A 21,603-nucleotide genomic window follows, 5' to 3' on the forward strand; every position below is an offset into this window, starting at 1 on the left:
CACACTGGCAACTAGGTTGGACAGAGCCCTAGACAACGTCTTGTCGGTGCCGATGCTGCCCTGGCTCTGGGGGGGGAATGGACACTCTGCCCCATTGGTCTGCCCCAGCCCTGACATCTATGACCCTGGCATGGTTACCAGGAGCAGCCTGAGACCTGGCTGTGCCCATCTCCAAGGCCCCTGGCTTAGGCTCGTTACCCCAAGGGCCCAGGATTCTGCACTGGCGTCTCTACATGGAAGAGCCATTTTGTGCCCCCAGATATCTCCTCTTCCTGGTGTCTCCTTCACCCCTGGGGGGGCGGGTGTCTGTGTCTCCCCCTTCCTCTTTTCCATTTAACCATTTAGAGGGCTCTGTCTCTCCCCACTTGGAGTCTGTTTCCCCCACTGTGCCCTGGTGGAGTCTCTGTTTCTCTCCCTCTCCCACTCTGAGACCTCCCTGGGCCAGGCAGAGAGAGAATTCGAGTTCATCCTCGACCTAGGACCCCTGCCAGCCTCTCCCCCGAGTGTCCTGTGGGCCCAGGGAACGTCCTGCTCACCTGACCCCTCCTGGGCAGCTCCAGGGTTTGTCTCTGGGGCGTCAGCAGGAAGCCCCTGGCTGTGCGCCATGGTCCTGGCTCTGGGGACTCGGGCCAAGGCTGGTGCCTGTCACAGTCCTCGAAACCTCCTGGATTCTCTGTCCCAGCACCAGCCAGAAGGTCTGGGTCTCTGCTGGGGAAGGGATGGCGGTTCTGGTCCAATTCTCCAGCTAAATCCCCGGATCTCACAGTGCAGGCAGCAGAGACAGGATCACGATTGACCTGAGCCAAGGGTTTGATCCAAGTGGCACCAGACGGTTGTGGTTTAAATCGTCCTGGAATGTTCTGGTCCCAACGGCATCAGGCTGTTTGGATCCAAACGGCTCAGAAGTTCTGAGCTGGGTGAGGTCATTGCCAGCTGGGATGACACTGCTCAGTTCTGTGCGAGCTGCTCTCGGGTCCAGCCGACCCTCCTCGTGTCCCGTCCAGGGAGGGCCGAGTTCATGAGGTCCCAGCCAAACCACTCAGCTGGGTCTATGCTGCACAAGGCCCGGGCGGGCCCATCCGGGGTCCGATCAGGGAGGGTGGAGCCATAGCCTCTGGCTTTGTGCTGGCACAGACTGACGAGCAGGACCATTCATATTCCTGTTGATTTGGGTTACGGTAGCGCCAAGAGGCCCAGTCGGGACCAGGGCCATTGCTGGGTGCTGCCCACACCAGAAGGGCTGCCAGTCTAAACAGACAAACAGAAATAGACAGCGAGTCTGAACCCATCACACCGTACACAGCCCGGCCCCAGCACAGAGCTCCTTTGAGATGCCTTCCCCAGCCCGTTTTAATCCTCCAAACCACCACTCCCCGCTGCCCACGGGCCCCAGGCAGGCCTCCTTGCTGTGCCGCCATTCACCCCACCCTGACCCCACAAATAGAGCTGCAGGCTCCATGTGGGGAGGAAGAGATGGGGGGCAAGCGTACCCTGGTCAGGAGTGTCTAATGGTGGCTCCTGGCTGCTTTTCTTCCTCCCCCTGGAGGTCTCTGAGGCCCCACCAGGATCTAGCTGTCCCCTAAAGAGACACTAAATCAACAAAAGCCTCTCAAGGCTTAACTCATGCCAACCCCAGCCAATGCCGCGTAACTGTGCCACCTGCACCCAACCCCACCTTCAATTCCGGTCCCAAGGGACCCGAACCCCTGTTCAGAAGTGTGATGTCCACCAGTGGGTCCTCCCAGCCCGATACACCTGCCCCCCTGTCCCTGAGCTCCCCAGCCCTGGGCACTCTGGCCCATGGATGGCCCCATCGCCGACAGAGGCACCAAGGTCTCCCCAGTCTCTGGGACGTTAACTCTGAATCTTTTCCTCTGGGGAGACTGTCTCCTTGCAGTTCCCATCCAGCCCTGTTGTAAGTCAGAGACCTGCCAAGGCCCCTGGGGCAGAGCTGTGGGAGGGATCCCAACCCAGCTTCCTCTGGTGAAGAGCAGGTCTTCTAGCTGGAGGGGCCTTGCCCCGGGCACCCACCAGGGGCTGCCTTTCCAGCTGTGCAGTGCAGTGCAGCTGTTCTCCTTCCCCCCCCAGCCATGCTGCAGGGAATGGTTCTGAGCGGAAAGTGCCAGAATAAATGCTCTGGGTAAGAAGTCAGTGATGCACATCCCAGCCCCTTTCTCGTAGCTGATGGCTAAGAGCTGTGGCATCGCGGTATCAGCCACATGTAGGGCAGGCCCTTGGGGGCCACCAGCTGGTGTGTAGACACTTTCTGGTGTGAAGCTGGGAGTGCGCTCCCGCCCCCCAGGCTACACTGAAAAAACCTGATTGTCTGGGGGAGTTCCACTCAAACACACAGCATTAACTCTGACCCTGGGAGGTTGAACGAATGGTGTGGGGCAGCCTGGGAAATTTGGAAAGAAAACAGAGAAGCTGCAGGACAGGAGCCCCGAGCTGGGGCAGGGTGGGAGCTGCTGGCAGGAGAGCCGGCTGCTGGCAAAAGGGGATTTGTGTAAACTCTCAGCCTTCAGCCCCATCCCACTGCCAGGCTGTCTCTCCATTCACATCCTAGTATTTCAGGGTGGGATAGTTGGTCACCTGCTCCTTGATACGTTGCAGGCTGCATCATGCTAAAGCGCCCATGTCCAGCCTGCAGCTTTGTCCTGTAGTCGTCTCGGGCTCACGTACATACCCGAGGCGTGGAAGAAATGTTGACAGATCCATAATACTCCTAGTTCTCTCTGAACTGATTGCATACCGTCAGGTGTTGGCATCTGCTGCTGACATACGCCAAAAACCTGTAGGAGAACACTTCAACCTCCCTGGCCACACAATAGCAGATGTAAAGGTAGCCATCTTACAGCAAAAAAACTTCAGGACCAGACTCCAAAGAGAAACTGCTGAGCTCCAGTTCATTTGCAAATTTGACACCATCAGATCAGGATTAAACAAAGCCTGTGAATGGCTATCCAACTACAGAAGCAGTTTCTCCTCCCTTGGTGTTCACACCTCAACTGCTAGCAGAGCACCTCACCCTCCCTGATTGAACTAACCTCGTTATCTCCACACTGATTTATACCTGCCTCTGGAGATTTCCATTACTTGCATCTGAAGAAGTGAGGTTTTTACCCACGAAAGCTTATGCTCCCAATACTTCTGTTAATCTCAAAGGTGCCACAGGACCCTCTGTTGCTCCTTCCTTAGAGGTTTTTAAGGTAAGGCTTGACAAAGCCCTGGCTGGGATGATTTAGCTGGGAATTGGTCCTGCTTTGAGCAGGGGGTTGGACTAGATGACCTCCTGAGGTCCCTTCCAACCCTGATAGTCTATGATTCTATGATTCATACCTGATTACACTAATGAGGTAATAGATCGCGCTAGTCACTTAGAACAAATCGCATATCTTCCCCATGAAGAGCCGAGTTCTTTATGGAAGTGGCTAAGTAACCTGTTCAATGTCTCTGGCATAGGACACTGGTTGTTTCAGGGAGCCCTGACTATCCTGTTTGGAATCCTAATGATTTTTGTATGTTTTCAGTTAATCTCCTGTTTGCATCCAGAATTGTGTAAGGTATGCCACCCAGGTGATGGCCCCAAAATAGAGTGCTAATATGATGATGTTAAATATCACTGATGAACGAAGAGATAAAGAATGATTAATATGTGGAACCCAGTAATTGTTGGTCTTTGCGTAAACTTGACCAAAAGGAGGGATTGTGAAAGTGAAATGAATTCTATTAAAGAAATAGAATTAAAGAATGCTGTATGTACCTTTAAGTAGAAATGAGAAATGCTGCAAGCCAGGGGGCAGGAAAGCAGACATTAACTGCTTAATGAATTGCCCCACGTAAGGGCAATTGGTGAAGCATTAGCCTTAGATCGATACGAGTTAATAAGGAAACAGGATATGCATATTGTGCCCCATACAAATTTTACAATTTTGCTCTCTCTGTCCCTTTGTTTAGTTCGCACCCTTTTATCTGTATAAATAAGACCGTTTGGGTCTTGCATGGGGGCTCACATTATCTGAATGTATTAGCAGAGCGCTGTGCTAATAAACAGAGTGGTCTTGACAAAATTGTGAGTCCTGATTCTAACTTTGACATGGGCAAGCAGGGTCTTTTTATGATTAACTTTCATTAAACTGTGTCTGTTTCCTCTTAACATAATTTTTTTGCATCTCTTTTCATTCTACCAATTCTGCACCCAAGGTCTAAATTCTGGAAAATAAAAAAGGAACATATTCAAGATTCAGTCTATATTTTTGTGTATATCTGTGGTAACAAAACAGTTGTTATTTCTAGTTATGGCAAAATTAAATGATTGACCATATGCAGCTTTCACTCTTTAAATATTGCATACTGATATGTCCTGTGTTAAAATGTCCTGTGTCTTAAACATTGAATTTAAAACCACTTCATAGCCAACGGCTGTACTATGGGAAATGATTTACCGATATTTGGATATTTTAAAATTTGTTTAAACATAACTTGTTTCATTTTCAGAACAGAAAAAACAAATTCCAGTGTTGTTGATTCCAATGACAATTTCCAACAGTGAGAGAAGTAGCTGATAAATATTTCAGATAAATGATACTGGTCCCGTCAACAGCACCAGAGTTCAGCCCGTGAGCTAATGAGAACACAAGAGCAAAGAGAGAATAAAATTATGCCACAGACACAAAGGAGCAATGCAAACAGAAGCTCAAATTTGGGCTGGAGCAGTGAGACTCACGCAAGTCCCTTACCAGTAAGCAATGAACCAAGTCCCAAAGGGACTAAACTGGCCACTTTGTCCTCTGCTGGGATGACAGCCACAGCGATCAGCAGAACCAGAGCTGGGAAAGGCTGCCCCTTCCCCAACTCCTCTCCTCTCCTGCCTCATGCTTTGGGTGCGCCTGTCTCCCACTCTCAGCACACGCTGCAGCAATGAACTGCAGCCACTAGGGGTCAGGCTGTCACTGCAGGCAGCAGTACGGGATCCCCAGTGCCCACCCTGAGCTCCTGGCAGCATCTGGGCCCAGGCTACTTTCCCTCCCACATGCCACCTCCCCCGTCGGGCAGCGCATCCCAAGCGTACAAGGAAAGGGGTTTTCCCAGAAAAGCACACGTAGAGATGTGGCAATTGCCAGCCTGGCTGTGACCCAAAGTCCACCTGGGCCGGTGACCTTCTCAGACAGCAACCAGCACTGGTTGCTGCACCGGAAGGGGTGAGAACCCCACAGGAACAGATGTGGGATGATCTGCCCCATCTCAGGCCCTTTAGTTAGAGCTGGGTAATGCCCTGACCCAGGAGGAGCAGGGGAAACGCCAGACCACAGCTGAGCTGGGATCCTTCTGGTGTCTGACAACAGCCGGATGCTGCATAGGAAGGTACAGGGAGGTCCTAGCCAGAGACCAGCTAATGCGCCAGAGCTGGAGGGTCAATGTCCCTTCCAGGACGTGCAGCAGTAACGCGTCCAACCCTGGAGGTTCTGGCTGGGCACACAAATATCCGATCCCTTATTGAGCCTGGCGGTGTTCCTGGCCTCAGCGGCTCCTGGGTGTGAAGAGTTCTGCACAAATGCCACGAGAGGCTCAGATGAACGGTCCAAGGACCGGCTGCTGTGATTATCTGGACTGCAACCGTGAGCCAGGCTAGGACGTCGATCCCAGACTCTAGGCGCTCTGGCCTTCAACTCCAACACCAAACCCAGGTAAATACGGAACTGCAGCACATCTGTCTGTCTGTCTGTCCAGGCTTTGATCAGGATGCCCACCACCCTAGTATCTGATACTGCCTTCCCTGCTACAGTCCCCAGGCAGTGGAAGAAAGAAAGAAAACTGCAAATAAAGCACAACTCTGCCACCCCTAATCTCCCAAAATAGACTCCCCCAAGCACCCCCGCTCCTGCCTCAGCCCTCCCCGAACGCTGCGCATATAGACGGGCTTCGCAAAGGGCCGGGAAGGGCGACCCATCTCTGACCGAGAGGGGAGGGAGTTGCCAAGCAGAGGCACGTTACACTGTGAGCTTTAATGTCACCAGGACACACAAATCTCACACGTTTGCCTGCTCTCAGGCAGGTGATGAATCAGCCGGTGCCCCATCTCTGGGACTCATTGGAGAGAAGAAGCCTGAATGTGTCTGGGGCACTTGCTGGCTTTTCCTGACCATGTGGGGGTCAGCTGTGGGCCAGGCAGAGAAACGGGGGCCCGGGGAAGCTGGCGGTGGCAGGGTGCATCTGCAGTAGGGACCTGGCCCAAAGCATGCAGGGTGCTGGGAGCCCGTGGCTCCCGCTGGGGCCTGACTGCGTAGGGCTTGCAACACAACTTCTGGGGTCTGCAGGCCATAGGGGATGGGCAGTGGCACCTCTGAGGGCTGGAATGTGCAGCTCTAGTTTTGTTTATTTAAAGCACCCAGCAAGAGAACATCCTTCAGCCCGTTAGAACCCATCAGCTACGGCAGGGGGAGCACCAAAGCCCAGCTGTTTGCAGGCGTGTGTCACCCATTTGGCCTGTTCGTGTCACACATTGGCAGGAATAATGGTTGAGTGGGAGGGCCTTGGCCTGGCCCGGGCACTACCAGCCCCGAGTTCTGCCCTGCCCTGGCTGCCCCGGGTGTTACCTCGGAGGGAATCGTTCCAGATTCCAATGGGTGGCAGGTCCAGGGAAGAGCCTTATCTGGGGGAGGCTGTACCAGACCCGCCCGACCCAGGCAGGCTCCCAGGTACTCTCTGCTCGGGGCTGATAAGGCTCCTTAGCAGTTTCTCTCCAAAAAAATTCCAGTTCAAGACACCTGAGAGCTCCACAGCAGGGCAGCATCCCCAGAGCGCAGCAGGGCGGGGTTAGGGGGAGCAGTCGGTAGCAGCACCTGCCCCTCGTACGGCAGGAGCGAGAAGTGCCAGTCTCTCTGCACAGAGCAGCAGCGTTCAGCCTGGGCCAGACGTGCTGCGGTGATGGGTAAGAGCGGGCTCGGAGAGCCAGAGGGTCTGTGGGGCAGCGCTGGGCCCTTCTGCTCCGCACTAGGGCTGGGTGGGCGAGTTCAGCTGGGATTGGAACCCACCAGGACTTGTGGGTGCGAATGTGGGGCTGGAACGCAACGTGGGGCACTCCCACCTCGCCCGGGGGCGACTAGGGGGAAGGGCAGAGAGACACCTGGGCTGAGACCCCAGCTCCAGGGAGACAGTCACCCCGGCCCAGCCGGGTTAAATTGCCCAGCTGTGTGACAGCCCCCCCATCCCCGAGGGGTTCCCCCCCCCCGGTATGTCACAGCAGGGTAATGTGCGTATTGAACGGCAGGGGTTGCCAGAGACTGGCTGGGAGAGGCCTTTGGGGATGGAGGAAGCAGCACTAAGGTACATGCCAACCTCCCTACAGAGGAGGGGCCGTGCCCCGCAGGTGTGGGGCAGGGAGCTGGGACACTGCGCGGTGGGTCATTGTCTGGCCCAGGCCCTTCCTAGCCAGAGGCCGAGGCCGAGGCATTTTCTTCAGGTCACCTTCTGCTGCAGCTTGGCCACGGGCCCCCATAGCCACTAGCCCAGCCAGGGATCCCAAGTGGGGATTGTCACGGCTGGCTCCTCCCTGCCGCCAGCAGCTCTTCACTGCCAGGGAATTCCTGAAATCCTGTGTGCCCCTCCCCCACCCACCTCCTGGGGCTGTGAGTGCCCCCCCCGGACAGCCCCCCCGAGCTCTGAGTGCCCCTGGCCAGTCCCTCCCCTCAGCCCCCCCCCACTTCCTGGGGCTCTGAGTGCCCCCCCCGGATAGCTCCCCCCCCCAGGGCTCTTAGTGCCCCTGGCCAGTCCCTCCCCTCAGCCCCCCCCACTTCCTGGGGCTCTGAGTGCCCTCAGCCAGTCCCCCTCCCACACTCCGGGGCTGAGTGACCTTGGCCAACCCCTGTCCCTTCAGGAGGAACTCCCAGTACCCACCCAGCCCCCACACCTCAGGGTTCCCCTCCCTGCGGCTCTGTGGCCATACCCCCACCAGGGCCGGCTTTAGGTCAATTCAACCAATTCCCCTGAATCGGGCCCCGGGCCCAAGCCCCGGTACGGTGTACCGGCAAGAGCCGGTGCGCTGTACCAGGGTGGCCCGGCTTCCCCAGGGGGCAATTTAAAGGACCTAGGGCTCCCAGCAGGGGCCGGAGCCCCAGGCCCTTTAAATTGCCACCAGACCCCCACTGCTGGAGCCCTGGGGTAGGGCTGCGGGGCTCTGGGGGCTATTTAAAAAGTCCGGGGCTCCCGCTGCCTCTACCGCCCCGGCCCTTTAAATAGCCTCTGGAGCCCCGCTGCTTCCCCAGGGCTCCCATGGCTATTTAAAGGGCCGGGGCGGTAGAAGCAGGGGAGCCCTGGGCCCTTTAAATAGCCCCCAGAGCCCTGGGATAGCGGGAGGCTCGGGGGCTATTTAAAGGGCCGGGGCTCCAGCTGCCTCTGCTGCACCCCGTCCCCGCACCAGCCCCGCACCCCCTGCTCTACCCGCAGACAGCCCCGTCTCCAGCCAGCCCTGCACCCCCTCTCCGCAGCCAGCCCCTGCTGCACCCCTGCCCTACCTCCAGCCCCGCCCCCTGTGTTCTGCCCGCACCAGCCCCGCCCCCCTGCCCTGCCTGCAGCCAGCCCTGCACCCCCTGCCCACAGCCAGCCTCTGCCACACCCCCTGCCCTGTCTCCAGGCAACCCCTGCCGCACCCCCCTGCGGCCCTGCCCAAAGCCAGCCAGCCCCACACACCCCTGTCTCCAGCCAGCCCCGCACCCCTTGCCCCGCCTGCAGCCAGACCCTACCTCCAGTGAGCCCCTGCCCTGCCTCCAGCCAGTCCCATGTCCACTGGTGCCCTGCAGTTCCCAGGGCAGTAACCCTGCACACCTGCTTCAATGAGGGGGGCAGGAAGCAGCTGGGACCCACACATGTGCACACCACTAGGGTGACCAGACAGCAAGTGTGAAAAATCGGGACAGGGGGTGGGGGATAATAGGATCCTATAAGAAAAAGACCCAAAAATCGGGACCGTCCCTATAAAATCAGGACAGCTGGTCACCCTAGCACACCCCCAGGGAGTGGCGGGGACCCACACACGTGAAACGGAGCTCATTAATAACCGATCAACAGCATATATGATGCAATGTACATAATATATAATTTTATTATTTATACAGTTATGGAAAGTAAATAATACATGGAAGAAATGAAAGGCTTTTTTTTACATTATTTTTTTTGTTAGTCATCCCTGCCGGGGCCCCACCAAAAATGTTCGAATTGGGCCCCGCCCTTCCTAAAGCCGGCCCTGCTGGAGAGAACAGGAGGATTCAGTCTGCAGGGGCTGCCGATCTGTCCCATTCACCAGGGCTGCCATCCTGCGGCTTCAGCATTAGTGGTTGGGGTGACTTGGGGAAAGGTCTCAACCTCCCCACATCCCACTTCACTGCTGCCAGAATCCCTCCTGCCCCCCCCGCTACAGTCCCCTCCCTACCCAACCTGGGTGGGGCTGGAGGAGAGGGGTCTGAGAACTTGAGCTGTGGATTGGAGGTGGAACAGCTGTCAGGGGCACTGAGGGGGATGTGGCAGGAGCTCCCCGTACAAGGAGGGGGGTTGCCACTGGAGGTCACTAGGAAGGACAACAAGACTCCAAACTGGGGGTCAGGAGCGGGAATCCATCCCTCAGAGGTGGGCAGGGGCTGGGTGGAAATGCTGCTGGTTCCAGGGGCCGTTAATCCCCCCTGATTCCTCCGAGGCGTCTGAGGCTCAGACAGGTTCTCGTTCCCTTGCAGCAGGAGGACGTCACGGCCAATGTGATGCGCCAGCTCCGTATCATGCGGCACTTGCGCCAGGTGCCCGAGGCGCTGCAGGGCCTGTGCCTCTGAGGCCACCAGCAGCTCCCGCTCCCTGCTGCAGGTACTGCTCTGGCTCTCTGTAAATGGGGAGCTAGTGGAAGGGGAAATGGAGCCCCCTGGCACTCACAGAAACCCTCTCCCCTCTCTGTGGAGCAGGGTCCTTTCCTCTGCCCCCAAATTCCTTCATCTGGGACAGGAGCTCTTTCCCTCACACCCATTCCCCTCCCCCCTTTCCTTGATCTACCCCCATCCCATTCCCCCTGCGCCCAGGCAGAGCTCTGCCTGCCCCATATGGTGCAGAAAGGCCGTTGTGTCAGGGCCCCACCCCTAGCCCCACTGAAGCTCGGAAAGCTCCACTTTTGAGGAGGTGGGGGTGGGACAGAGTCTCAGGGCTAGCTTCACCTCCTGCCCTTTATTCTCCCCTTGGCCCTTCTATGGAGTCTCTGGGCGTGACAGGAATTGGAGCCTCATTCCCAGCTGTCTTCCAGGCCCTGGGATCTGGCACAGCCTCCCAGACGGGCACAGCCTGCAGCTGAGCCACGTCAGGGAGCAGTGGGGACAGGTCACCTCGTCCCATCCAAGCAAGCAATGCTGGGTGTCAGAGAGGCTTAGATGGGAGACCCTGCTCTCTCATGGAGGTAAGAGCCATTTACTCCTTGGGGCGTGTGGGTCTCTTGGGGGAGAAATGGGATCCTCGATGCACAGCCTGGCTGGGAGCTTCCCCTGTCCCTGGCTCCCAGCTCTGGGAGAGAGACGCCTCCATCATCGTGCCACCCTGGTTTTGTTCCTAAGAAGAGACTCCCCAGAGACGTCCTTGAACCTGGACTCCTGAGAGCGTTTCCAGTAGGAGGCTCTGGCCCCTCGGGCATAAAGAGAGCACGTCTTTTGGAACGAAATCCACATGCAGGAGAGCCAGCTGGCTACCAGAAAATCTCTCTTCTGCAGTGATGTGGGGTTAAGGGACGTGGGGGAAAAGACATGGCGGCTGTGACTAAACTTAGAGCAGGGTGGGAAACGGAGACGCAGTTGGGACCTGTCTACACTACAGGTCTGTCGTGCGTTTGTAATCTGCTGACCCCCACATGTTGTTCAGAGCCTATGGACAACACAGCTCCTAAAGGTACGTTTGTTCTTTGCTTATCCCCTATGTACCAGCAGGCCTGGACGGCATTTCTCCCAATGCAAGGTCCTATGGGTGGCAACAAGGCACGCCGTCCACACCTCCAGAATAGGGACGTGTATCCAGGAAAGCAGTGACTCTGAAAAGGATTTAGGGGCCAGAGTGGAGAAGCCACTCAACATGAGCTCCCAGTGTGATGCTGTGGTGAACAGGGCTAAAGCCATCATTAGACGAAGGAGCAGAGCCGTGAGTAGGATAGGGAGGTGACACAGCAGCAGTGAGACTGATATTAGAATACTGCCTCCAGGTTTGGTGTCCTCCTTTGAAAAAGATGGTCCTAGAAATTGGAGCTGGGGCAGCAAAGAGCCACCAAATGTTCCGAGGGCTGGAGAAAAATGCCTTCTAGTGAGCTATTGAAAGAGCTCAACCTGTTTAGCTTATCAAAAGAAGATTGAAAGGTGACTTCACTGAAGTGTTGAAATGCCTTAATGGAGAGAAAATATTTGGTATTAAAGGGCTCTTTAATCGAGCAGAGAAAGGTAGAGCAAGACCCAATGGCTGGAAGGTGAAAAGAGACAAATTCCTATGACAAATAAGGCACAAATATTCAACAGCGAGGATGATTGAACCCAGGAAGAAGCTACCAAGGAAAGTGGTGGATTCTCCATCTCTTGATGTCATTTAATAAAGACTAGATGCCTTTCCGGAATGTGTTTGCCCCCAAAGTAGCTATTGTGGTAGACAGGAGGCCTGTGATATGCAGGGGGTCAGATTAGATGCTCTAACGGTCTCTGCTGCCCATAAAGTCTACTCATTTCTGAGAAACCGAGTGTAGCATTCGGAGCAGCCTCTGTTTTTTAAACAATCAGTTTGTCAGCACCTGCAGGACAATTTGGTTCTTAGGACTAGTGAGCATGGACTTGTCAAGAACAAATCATTCCAGACCAATCCTAGCTCCTTCTTTGGCAGGGTTAGGGGCCTAGTGGAGGTGGGTAAACAGTAGATGTGATCTATCTTGGTGTTAATAAGGCTTTTGACACAGTCCCATAGGACATTCTCACAAGCAAACAGATGCTGCTTAGCACTGTCAGAGCAGCTTTTGCTGGGGGATTCTCCCAGCACTTTCCAATAGTGGGAAAGTATGAAATCCCCATTTGACTGCTAGGGACAGAGCCTAGAGGGGGCAGCAACTTACCCCAAGTCCCACAGGTCAATAGGAAACGAGCAATGGAACCCAGGAGTCCTGACTCCCAGTTCCCTGCTCCAATCACTCCAGCGGAGCACACTCCCTCTCAAAGCAGGGGGACCGGACATGAGGGCCTGGTTGTAATTGCCAGCTGTGGGAGGGAGTGTGCAGCAGTGGTTAGTGAAGGGGCCTGGAAATAAGGACTGCTGGGTCTATTGGAGAGTGTCACTAGGAGCAGTGTATAAGATGAGGTGTCCTATCATGTTTACTCAGATCAGATTAGGACATAATAGAATGGCTGAAATAGTTTATTTTATTTGTATTGTATTTTGCAATTGTTAAGAGCAGCAACTACTTAGCTCAGACTGAAGCATCTTATCTAATTTTTGAGATCTAAGTGTCTCCTCTTTGAGTGCGACGAGACAATTTAACACATTGTGACAAAGAATTTTCATTGCCACTTGTTATGATTTCAAGAAACAAACTGGTTTAGTTTGAATAGGATTTTCGGTCAGAAACGGTTTCAATGAAATTTCCCCACCATCTCGATTCCTGGGCTCTATCTCTGCCTTTCGGGGGGGTGGGGGGGGTTTGCTGTCTGTTAGAGCAGGAGTCTGATTTGGATAGGGATAGAGACCTCTTCAATGTTTTTAATGAAGTAAATACTAATGGGAATTGTGTGATCATGGGAGACTTTAACTTCCCAGATATAGAGTGGAGGACAAGTGCTAGTAATATAATAGGGCTCAGATTTTCCTAGATGTGATAGCTGATGGATTCCTTCACCAAGTAGTTGCTGAACCAACAAGAGGGGATGCCCTTTTAGATTTGGTTTTGGTGAGTAGTGAGGATCTCTTAGAAGAAATGGTTGTAGGGGACAGCCTTGGTTTGAGCGATCATGAGCTAATTCAGTTTAAACTAAATGGAAGGGTAAACAAAAATAGATCTGTGACAAGGTTTTTTTTTTCCAAAAGTGCTAACTTTAAAAAATTAAGGAAATTAGTTAGGGAAGTGGATTGGACTGAAGGACTTGTGGAACAGATGGATCAGACTGAACAGGTTCCAAACCTCTCGGAGGCTCCTACCTTCTAAACAGGGGCGTGTGTTTTCTAAAATCAGGAAAAAGAAAGGAGAAAACTCAAAAGAGGTTCCTCCTGGCGCTCACGTACGTGACCCCTAATACTCTCTCAGTCCTCAAAGAGAGACCTCGAGAAGGAGATTTGCTGAAGGAAAGCTACAGGGAACTCAGAGGTTTCCCTGGTCCTGAGCCCCTGTCCTGCCTGGCTGATGTCAGCATCTCTCAGTGAGGTCACCACCTCCCCAGCACCTTTGACCAATAGGCTGAGGTCCTGCAAAAGGCTTTTGTGATGTCACTGTCACACCCACCCCTCCCCTGCAGTGTTAATGTCCTGCCGCAGGCCAGACCCTTTGGAGGTTTGAGCTACTCCCTGTGGATCACCCCGCTCAATGAGTGTTCATTCTAGGAAGCAAGCTGGCTAGACAGTAAAACAGCAGAGGCTGCTCCCAATGCTACACTCGGTTTCTCAGAAATGAGTAGACTTTATGGGCAGAAGAGACAGTTAGAGCATCTAATCTGACCCCCTGCATATCACAGGCCTTTCTGCACCATATGGGGCAGGCAGAGCTCTGCCTGGGCGCAGGGGGAATGGGATGGGGGTAGATCAAGGAAAGGGGGGAGGGGAATGGGTGTGAGGGAAAGAGCTCCTGTCCCAGATGAAGGAATTTGGGGGCAGAGGAAAGGACCCTGCTCCACAGAGAGGGGAGAGGGTTTCTGTGAGTGCCAGGGGGCTCCATTTCCCCTTCCACTAGCTCCCCATTTACAGAGAGCCAGAGCAGTACCTGCAGCAGAGAGCGGGAGTTGCTGGTGGCCTCAGAGGCACAGGCCCTGCAGCGCCTCGGGCACCTGGCGCAAGTGCCGCATGATACGGAGATGGCGCATCACATTGGCCGTGACGTCCTCCTGCTGCAAGGGAACGAGAACCTGTCTGAGACTCAGACGCCTCCGAGGAATCAGGGGGGATTAACGGCCCCTGGAACCAGCAGCATTTCCACCCAGCCCCTGCCCCCCTCTGAGGGATGGATTCCCGCTCCTGACCCCCAGGATGGAGTCTTGTTGTCCTTCCTAGTGACCTCCAGTGGCAACCCCCCTCCTTGTATGGGGATCTCCTGCCACTTCCCCCTCAGTGCCCCTGACAGCTGTTCCACCTCCAATCCACAGCTCAAGTTCTCAGACCCCTCTCCTCCAGCCCCACCCAGGTTGGGTAGGGAGGGGACTGTAGCGGGGGGGCAGGAGGGATTCTGGCAGCAGTGAAGTGGGATGTGGGGAGGTTGAGACCTTTCCCCAAGTCCCCCCATCCCATTTTCCTTTCCCCAGCCACTAATGCGGAAGCCGCAGGATGGCAGCCCTGGTGAATGGGACGGATCGGCAGCCCCTGCTGACTAGGGTTACCATATGTCTGGTTTTTCCCGGACATGTCCTGCTTTTCGGCAATCAAACCCCGGTCCGGGGGGAATTGCCGAAAAGCCAAACATGTCCGGGAAAATGCCGGCCGGGCACTTCCCCTCCCGCGGCTGCTCTGCTCCGCTCCTCCTCTCTCCGACTTTAAGAGCCGAGCTGTCCGAGCCAGCGCTACCGGCTTCGGGCAGCCCCCCCTGCCTCCGGACCCGGAGCCACGGGCCAGGCACTCCTCCCCGGCTCCAGCTGAGCTGCTCCGCTCCTCCCCTCTCAGACTTTAAGAGCCGAGCTGCCCGAGCCAGCGCTACCGGCTTCGGGCAGCCCCCCCACCTCCGGACCCCAAGCCACGGGCCAGGCACTTCCTTTCCCGGTTCCAGCTGCTCTGCTCCAGCGGCTTGGGGGAAGCGCCGGCCGGGGGTGCAGGGTCTGGGGGCTGCCCGGGAAACCGTGAAGCCGGTAGCGCTGGGGCAGCCCTTTCCTCATGGCTGGGAGTGGGAGGGAGAAGGGGAGGAGTTAGGGCGGGGAAGGAGCGGAGTTGGGGCGGGGCTAGGGGTGGGGAAATGGGCGGAGCCAGGGACCGTGGAGGGTCCTCTTTTTTTATTTATTAGACATGGTAACCCTACTGCTGACTGAATCCTCCTGTTCTCTCCAGAATGGGTCCAGCCTTGCCAGCAGCAGGACAAGCGTCCCCTGCCCATGTGCCTCAGCCCTGCCTGGTCAGACGCCATCACCCGTCAGTCCTTGGCCTCCCAGGCTGCCAGTGATGGCAGCAACTCTGGGTGGTGGCTCGGGTGACACAGACACCAGACCACTAGGAATTGGGTGCGGCCCTGTGGGACAGGAGAGTCTCGCAGAGGGCACTTGGGGGACTCTGCTGCCCTTCCCAAGAGCGATAGCACCCTGTCCTAAGAACATAAGTCTGGGATGAGGCAAAGCTTGTCATTAATTAGCCTGGCTAAAGAGCTGGGTGGAGCTGCTCCGGGGACAAGCTGGCTCGCTCCTGCTCATGGAGGTGAATTCATCTCCCTTCCCAGGAGCACCTGCTCTCCCTTTCATTCCCCACCAGGCTCCTTGTGCCAGGCCAGCGAATGGCCACAGGATGGGAATGAGGCCTGGGCCCCGCCCCAATCTCCTGAGTCTAATGCAGCTGCTCACCTTGTCCCCCATCAGCTGCTGGGTTTCCCCCAGGAGGGAGTAGGTGACAGGGAGAGAGACACACACACATTTGTCCTTCCGGTTGCAGGGCTTGTGTCCTTCCAATCCCATTGGTGGCTGCACAGTGGGCAGAGTCCTCGCTGCGTGCCCGGCCCAACAGAATTGCAGGGCGTGGTGTGGAAGACAGAAAGAGATAGAGAGACTCATCCTCCAGCCGGGGTCAGTCTGAGAGAAATTGGCTGGGGTCCCAGTCTCACTCTTCTAGCGGGTGCCATTTCCCAGCTGGGTTCCTTACCCCTCTGGTGCAGCAGCAGCTGGTAGAGCCGGTAAACCCCCTCCCTGGCCTGCCGGCTGATGTCCTTGGCTGGGTCACTGACGGACAGAGCCAGCTGTGCCATGTGGTGACCAGTCCTGGGGAATTCCGCTGAGTTCTAATGGACGGGAGAGGGAGAGGGGACTCCATCAGCATTTTCCTGTCAGCTCCCAGTCCCCCCCGGGCCAGGACTCTCCTTCCCCTCAGCCCCTCTGCAGGAGATGCTAGAGGATAGGTGCTAGAGCCAGACCCTTAATTTCCTCTGCCCCCAAGGAAGCCTGGAGCACAGGGCTGTGGGCAGGGCCCTCCGTGAGGACTTGCTTCCACAGCTGCTCCAGGATGACAGGGAGGCATTAACCTGGAGCACAGTCCCCTTAAAAGCCCAGAGTCACCACTTAACTAGGACAAGAAGAACTTGACTCAAGCCAGGCTCACTCTCTGCTCTGACTCTGCCTCCCCAAGAGGAACACTCCTAACCCACAGCCCCTGCAGCAGCAGATCCTACAGCCCGTCGGAGCCAGCCCACCTACCCCTGGAGTCAGGAAGCTGGGGTCAGAGGTCACTTACGTCAAACTCAGGGAGGGTGATGGTGGATCTGAGCAGGGCCGTGCTGCTCTTAACGGCCTTGGCTCTCTCTCGCGGCACCCTGGACACGATCCAGTAGTTAATGTGCTGTGGGGAAAGAAGGCATTGCATTGACTGCCCTGACCAAGGATGCCCACTGGGGGCCCGGCTAGGAGGACAGACTGGAAAATGGATCTAAGAGTGAAGGTAAAATTGCCCCCACCCCTCTCATCGGGCTCACCTTCAAGATGTACTGGAGCCTGTCGGTGTCTGGGGACTCTGCCAGCAGGTTCCCCAGCATGGCGTCCAGGAGGTCTGGCAAGACCCTAGGCAGATCCTGAAAGCAAGGGAGAGCCATGGGTCAGAGTTAGGGAAACTGGGGCTACATCTGCCACAGGATGGGAAGTGGGGTCTCTGGGAAGCACTGGTGAGGCCCCAAACACATATCCTGGCCTCTCTCATTCACATCCCACTGCAGGCAATTAGCAAGGATTCATGGCAGGATGACAGCTGGCTCTTCAATCCATGACTTCAGCATGATCTACCTGCACTTGGGTGGTGTCCTTCTCCATGCCCAGGGTGAAGACGGCGTGCAGGGCAGCTCGGAGGAGGTGGGTCTCCAGCTCTGGCTCCAGGGCAGGCGTCATGGTGCTGGCAAGAGAGAGGAGCCGGTATTAGACTGTGCAGTGCAGGGATGGGACTGGCACCAACACGCAGGTGAAACTGCAGCGAAATGGGCACAGGCTGGCAAGAATGGAAACTGAGGCACCGAGCCAGGGAATGACAAGGCCAAGGTTTCTCAGACAGACAGTGGCAGGGCAGGAATAGCCCCTGTTCCCTACACCCTACTGCCCCTCCTGTATCTGATCCTGGGAGTGAGCCTCTCCCAAAGCCGTTGCAATGTTATTGGAGTGAAAAGAACAGCTCAGCCAGGAGAGAGTGACCCTTCCCCGCACCTCTGCCAGAGGAGCCACCCCTTGGGCGGTGACCTGGGAGTGGGAGGGGCAGTGACTCCCCGCCCTGGGCCTGAGCAGCACTGGGGTTAGGGGAACCGGGCCGGAGGGTCTCGGTACCTGAGGTTGCCCACAGCAATCAGGGAGTTAGCGAGGATGGCGCCGGGTGGAGAGTTATCAGGCAGCTCCTCAATGAGCTTCTGTGAGACCCAAAGGAGACAAAGGAGCGTGTGAGATTCGGGCCACACTGACACTTCCCAGTGAGGAGATTACACAGCCAGGGCCCCACACAGCCAGCAGGATCCCCCCACCTGTCCCCCGCTCCTCCGATTCCTGCCCAATAGTGACCAATCTCAGAATTTCTCCCGTCTCTTCGTCCCGACCATTTCTGGTTTCTGCAGACTAGATGTTTTAGCAAAGTTTAGAATTCCTTGGTGCTCAACACCATGAAACTCCCCTTTCTCCTTCACAAAGGGCTTTAACGCCCCTTATCTCACCCAGGCTCTCGACTGCCCAAAGTTGGAGAATTGTCCCTGTTCCCACTGCAGAGCACCCCCCACGACACACACACAGAGTCCTCCTTGTGGTGGGAGGGGAACAGAGGAAAGGACAGAAGACGTAAGAGATGAAGAGAAAGGAGGGAGGGATGGAGGAAAAGGTAAAACAAAAAGGACAAACCCTAATGTCTTACCTTCTAAACAGGGACGTCTGTTTTCTAGTAAAATCAGGAAAAAGAAAAGAGAAAACTCAAAAGAGGTTCCTCCTGGCGCTCATGTACGTGAACCTAAATACTCTCTCAGTCCTCAAAGACAGACCTCGAGAAGGAGACTTGCTGAAGCAAAGCTACAGGGAACTCTGAGGTTTCCCTTGCCCTGCGCCCCTGTCCTGCCTGGCTGATGTCAGCATCTCTCTGTGAGGTCACCACCTCCCCAGCACCTTTGACCAATAGGCTGAGGTCCTGAAAAAGGCCTTTGTGATGTCACTGCCACACCCACTCCTCCCCTGCAGTGCTAATGTCCTGCCACAGGGCAGACACTTTGGAGGTTTGAGCTACACAAAGAGGAGACACTCAGATCTCAAAAATTAGATGAGATGTTTCAGTCTGAGCTAAGTAGTTGCTGCTCTTAACAATTGCAACATAATAAAATACAAATAAAATAGACTATTTCAGCCATTCTATTATGTCCTAATCTGATCTGAGTAAACATGATAGGACACCTCATCTTTTGCACTGCTCCTAGTGACACTCTCCAATAGATCCCCATCCTCCACCCGCCGGGAGGTAGGTAGGGGCGGATTGTTATCCCTACTTGAAAGAGGGAGATGCTAAGGCTGAGAAAGGAGAATTAACTCCTCTTAGGTCACACAGCCAGTCCGTGGCAGAGTTGGGAATAGGACCCAAGAGCCCTGATTTTCAAACTAACCATCGGATCTTGAATTTCAGACATTGAATGACCTGAATAAAGTGCTCTCAAGTGAGTTCCAGACCAGCAAGAGTTCATAGTAATTATTCAGCAAGTATTTTAGGAGAACTGGAATGGTAGAGAAAATAATGAACTGCAGAGAAGCAGTAAAATTTGTCGAACATATGACTGGTTATGACTATTTCCTTGGTCTTAAAAGAAAACAACAGGGACCTGAGTCTCCTCCCTGTCAATAACCCCCTGCTCAGCCAATCAGGGTAGAGACTGAGGGGCGGGAGGATGAGGGTTGTCACCAGAGAGCCCAAAGGATGGCCCAGGTCATCGCTGGGGATCACTGTCTGAGCACTATTTCAGCCCCACATTTTTCGGTTTACCTCCCACAATGGGAGTTGTAGAGCACCCCCCACAACACACACACCCCCCTCCTGGTGGTGGGAGGGGAACGGGGAAAGGACGAAAGAAGTAAGAGATGAAAAGAAAGGAGGGAGGGATGGAGGAAAAGGTAAAAGAAAAAGGACAAACCTTAATGTCCTCAGAGATTCTAAGGGACAAAATCCCAGGTGGGGAATAAAATTTGACCACCTTAAGCTAGTGTTTTCCATGCCTAAAATTCAGCTGGCGCCAGATGCAGCAGACTGAACAGGTTCCAAACCTCTCGGAGGCTCTTACCTTCTAAACAGGGACGTCAGTTTTCTAGTGAAATCAGGAAAAAGAAAGGAGAAAACTCAAAAGAGGTTCCTCCTGGCGCTCACATACATGAACCCAAATACTCTCTCAGACCTCAAAGAGAGACCTCGAGAAGGAGACTTGCTGAAGCAAAGCCACAGGGGTCTCTGAGGTTTCCCTGGCCCTGCGCCCCTGTCCTGCCTGGCTGATGTCAGCATCTCTCTGTGAGGTCACCACCTCCCCTGCACCTTTGGCCAATAGGCTGAGGTCCTGCAAAAAGCCTTTGTGATGTCACTGCCACACCCACCCCTCCCCTGCAGTGCTAATGTCCTGCCACAGGCCAGACACTTTGGAGGTTTGAGCTAGTCCCTGTGGATCACCCCGCTCAATGAGTGTTCATTCTAGGAAGCAAGCCGGCCAGACAGTAAAACATCACAATCTGCTCCCAATGCTACACTTGGTTTCTCAGAAATGAGTAGACTTTATGGCCAGAAGAGACAGTTAGAGCATCTAATCTGACCCCCTGCATATCACAGGCCTCCTGTCTACCACAATAGCTACTTTTGGGGCAAACACATTCCGGAAAGGCATCTAGTCTTGATTAATGACATCAAGAGATGGAGAATCCACCACTTTCCTTGGTAGCTTCTTCCTGTGGTCAATCATCCTCACTGTTGAATATTTGTGCCTTATTTGTCATAGGAATTTGTCTCTTTTCACCTTCCAGCCATTGGGTCTCGTTCTGCCTTTCTCTGCTAGACTAGAGAGCCCTTTAATACCCAGTATTTTCTCTCCATTAAGGCACTTCAACACTTCAGTGAAGTCCCCTTCAATCTTCTTTTGATAAGCTAAACAGGTTGATCTCTTTCAATAGCTCACTAGAAGGCATTTTTCTCCAGCTCTCAGAACATTTGGTGGCTCTTTGCTGCCCCAGCTCCAATTTCTAGGACCATCTTTTTCAAAGGAGGACACCAACACTGAAGGCAGTATTCCAATAGCAGTCTCACTGCTTCTGTGTCACCTCCCTATCCTACTCACGGGTCTGCTCCTTCGTCTAATGATGGCTTTAGCCCTGTTCACCACAGCATCACACTGGGAGCTCATGTTGAGTGACTTCTCCACTCTGGCCCCTAAATCCTTTTCAGAGTCACTGCTTTCCTGGATACACGTCCCCATTCTGGAGGTGTGGCCGGCGTGCCTTGTGGCTACCTATAGGACCTTGCATTGGGCTCTGCTCAAACTTGTTTCCTTTGAATGGGTCCAGCGGGCCGAATGAGCCAGATCGCTCTGTATCACTGCCCTCTCCCCATCAGGAATTACCACTCTGCCTGTATTTTGTCACCCCCCAATCTTATCCGCAGTGATTTTATGTTTTCTCCCAAGTCATTGATAACAATTATTTTAAAAAATTAGTCCTTGAGAGCTTCTTCAGACCCTTAGTACCTGCTCCCCACATCACAGTGAGAAATGCCGTCCAGCCCTGCTGGTACATAGGGGATAAGCACAGAACGAACGTACCTTTAGGAGCTGTGTTGTCCATAGGCTCTGAACAACATGTGGGGGTCAGCAGATTACAAATGCACGACAGACCTGTAGTGTAGACAGGTCCCAACTGCGTCTCCTTTTCCCACCCTGCTCTAAGTTTAGTCACAGCCTCCATGTCTTTTCCGCCATGTCCCTTAACCCCACGTCACTGCAGAAGAGAGATTTTCTGGTAGCCAGCTGGCTCTCCTGCATGTGGATGTCGTTCCAAAAGACGTGCTCTGGCTCAGTCCCATGCTATGGTTGGCTGAAGGAACCACTTGGTGACATTCTAGGCCCTGAGTTATACAGGAGGGGCGACTAGATGCATATAATGGTCCTTTCTGACCTGAACCTCTATCAATCGCTACATTTTCTGCTGCTAGGAAGAGAACTCTGGACCTATTTTCTCTCATTCACTTTCAGTCGGAATAATT

The 21,603-nt window shown here is 54.6% G+C and overlaps 1 protein-coding gene and 1 long non-coding RNA gene across 2 annotated transcripts in view; one reads left to right on the top strand and one right to left on the bottom strand.

The window, feature by feature from the left end:
• Positions 1–21,603, top strand: part of LOC103307124 (PHD finger protein 7) — a 210,594-nt gene that overhangs the window by 117,501 nt on the left and 71,490 nt on the right. The window lies entirely within an intron of this gene.
• Positions 16,844–17,757, bottom strand: LOC135976559 (uncharacterized). The gene is made up of 3 exons (XR_010593788.1): positions 17,676–17,757; positions 17,148–17,253; positions 16,844–16,939 (listed from the first exon to the last, which is right to left on the bottom strand). It is a non-coding gene; the product is annotated as an uncharacterized LOC135976559 (long non-coding RNA).

Source organism: Chrysemys picta, chromosome 19 (genome assembly GCF_011386835.1).
Source record: "Chrysemys picta bellii isolate R12L10 chromosome 19, ASM1138683v2, whole genome shotgun sequence".
Lineage (NCBI taxonomy): Eukaryota > Metazoa > Chordata > Testudines > Emydidae > Chrysemys > Chrysemys picta.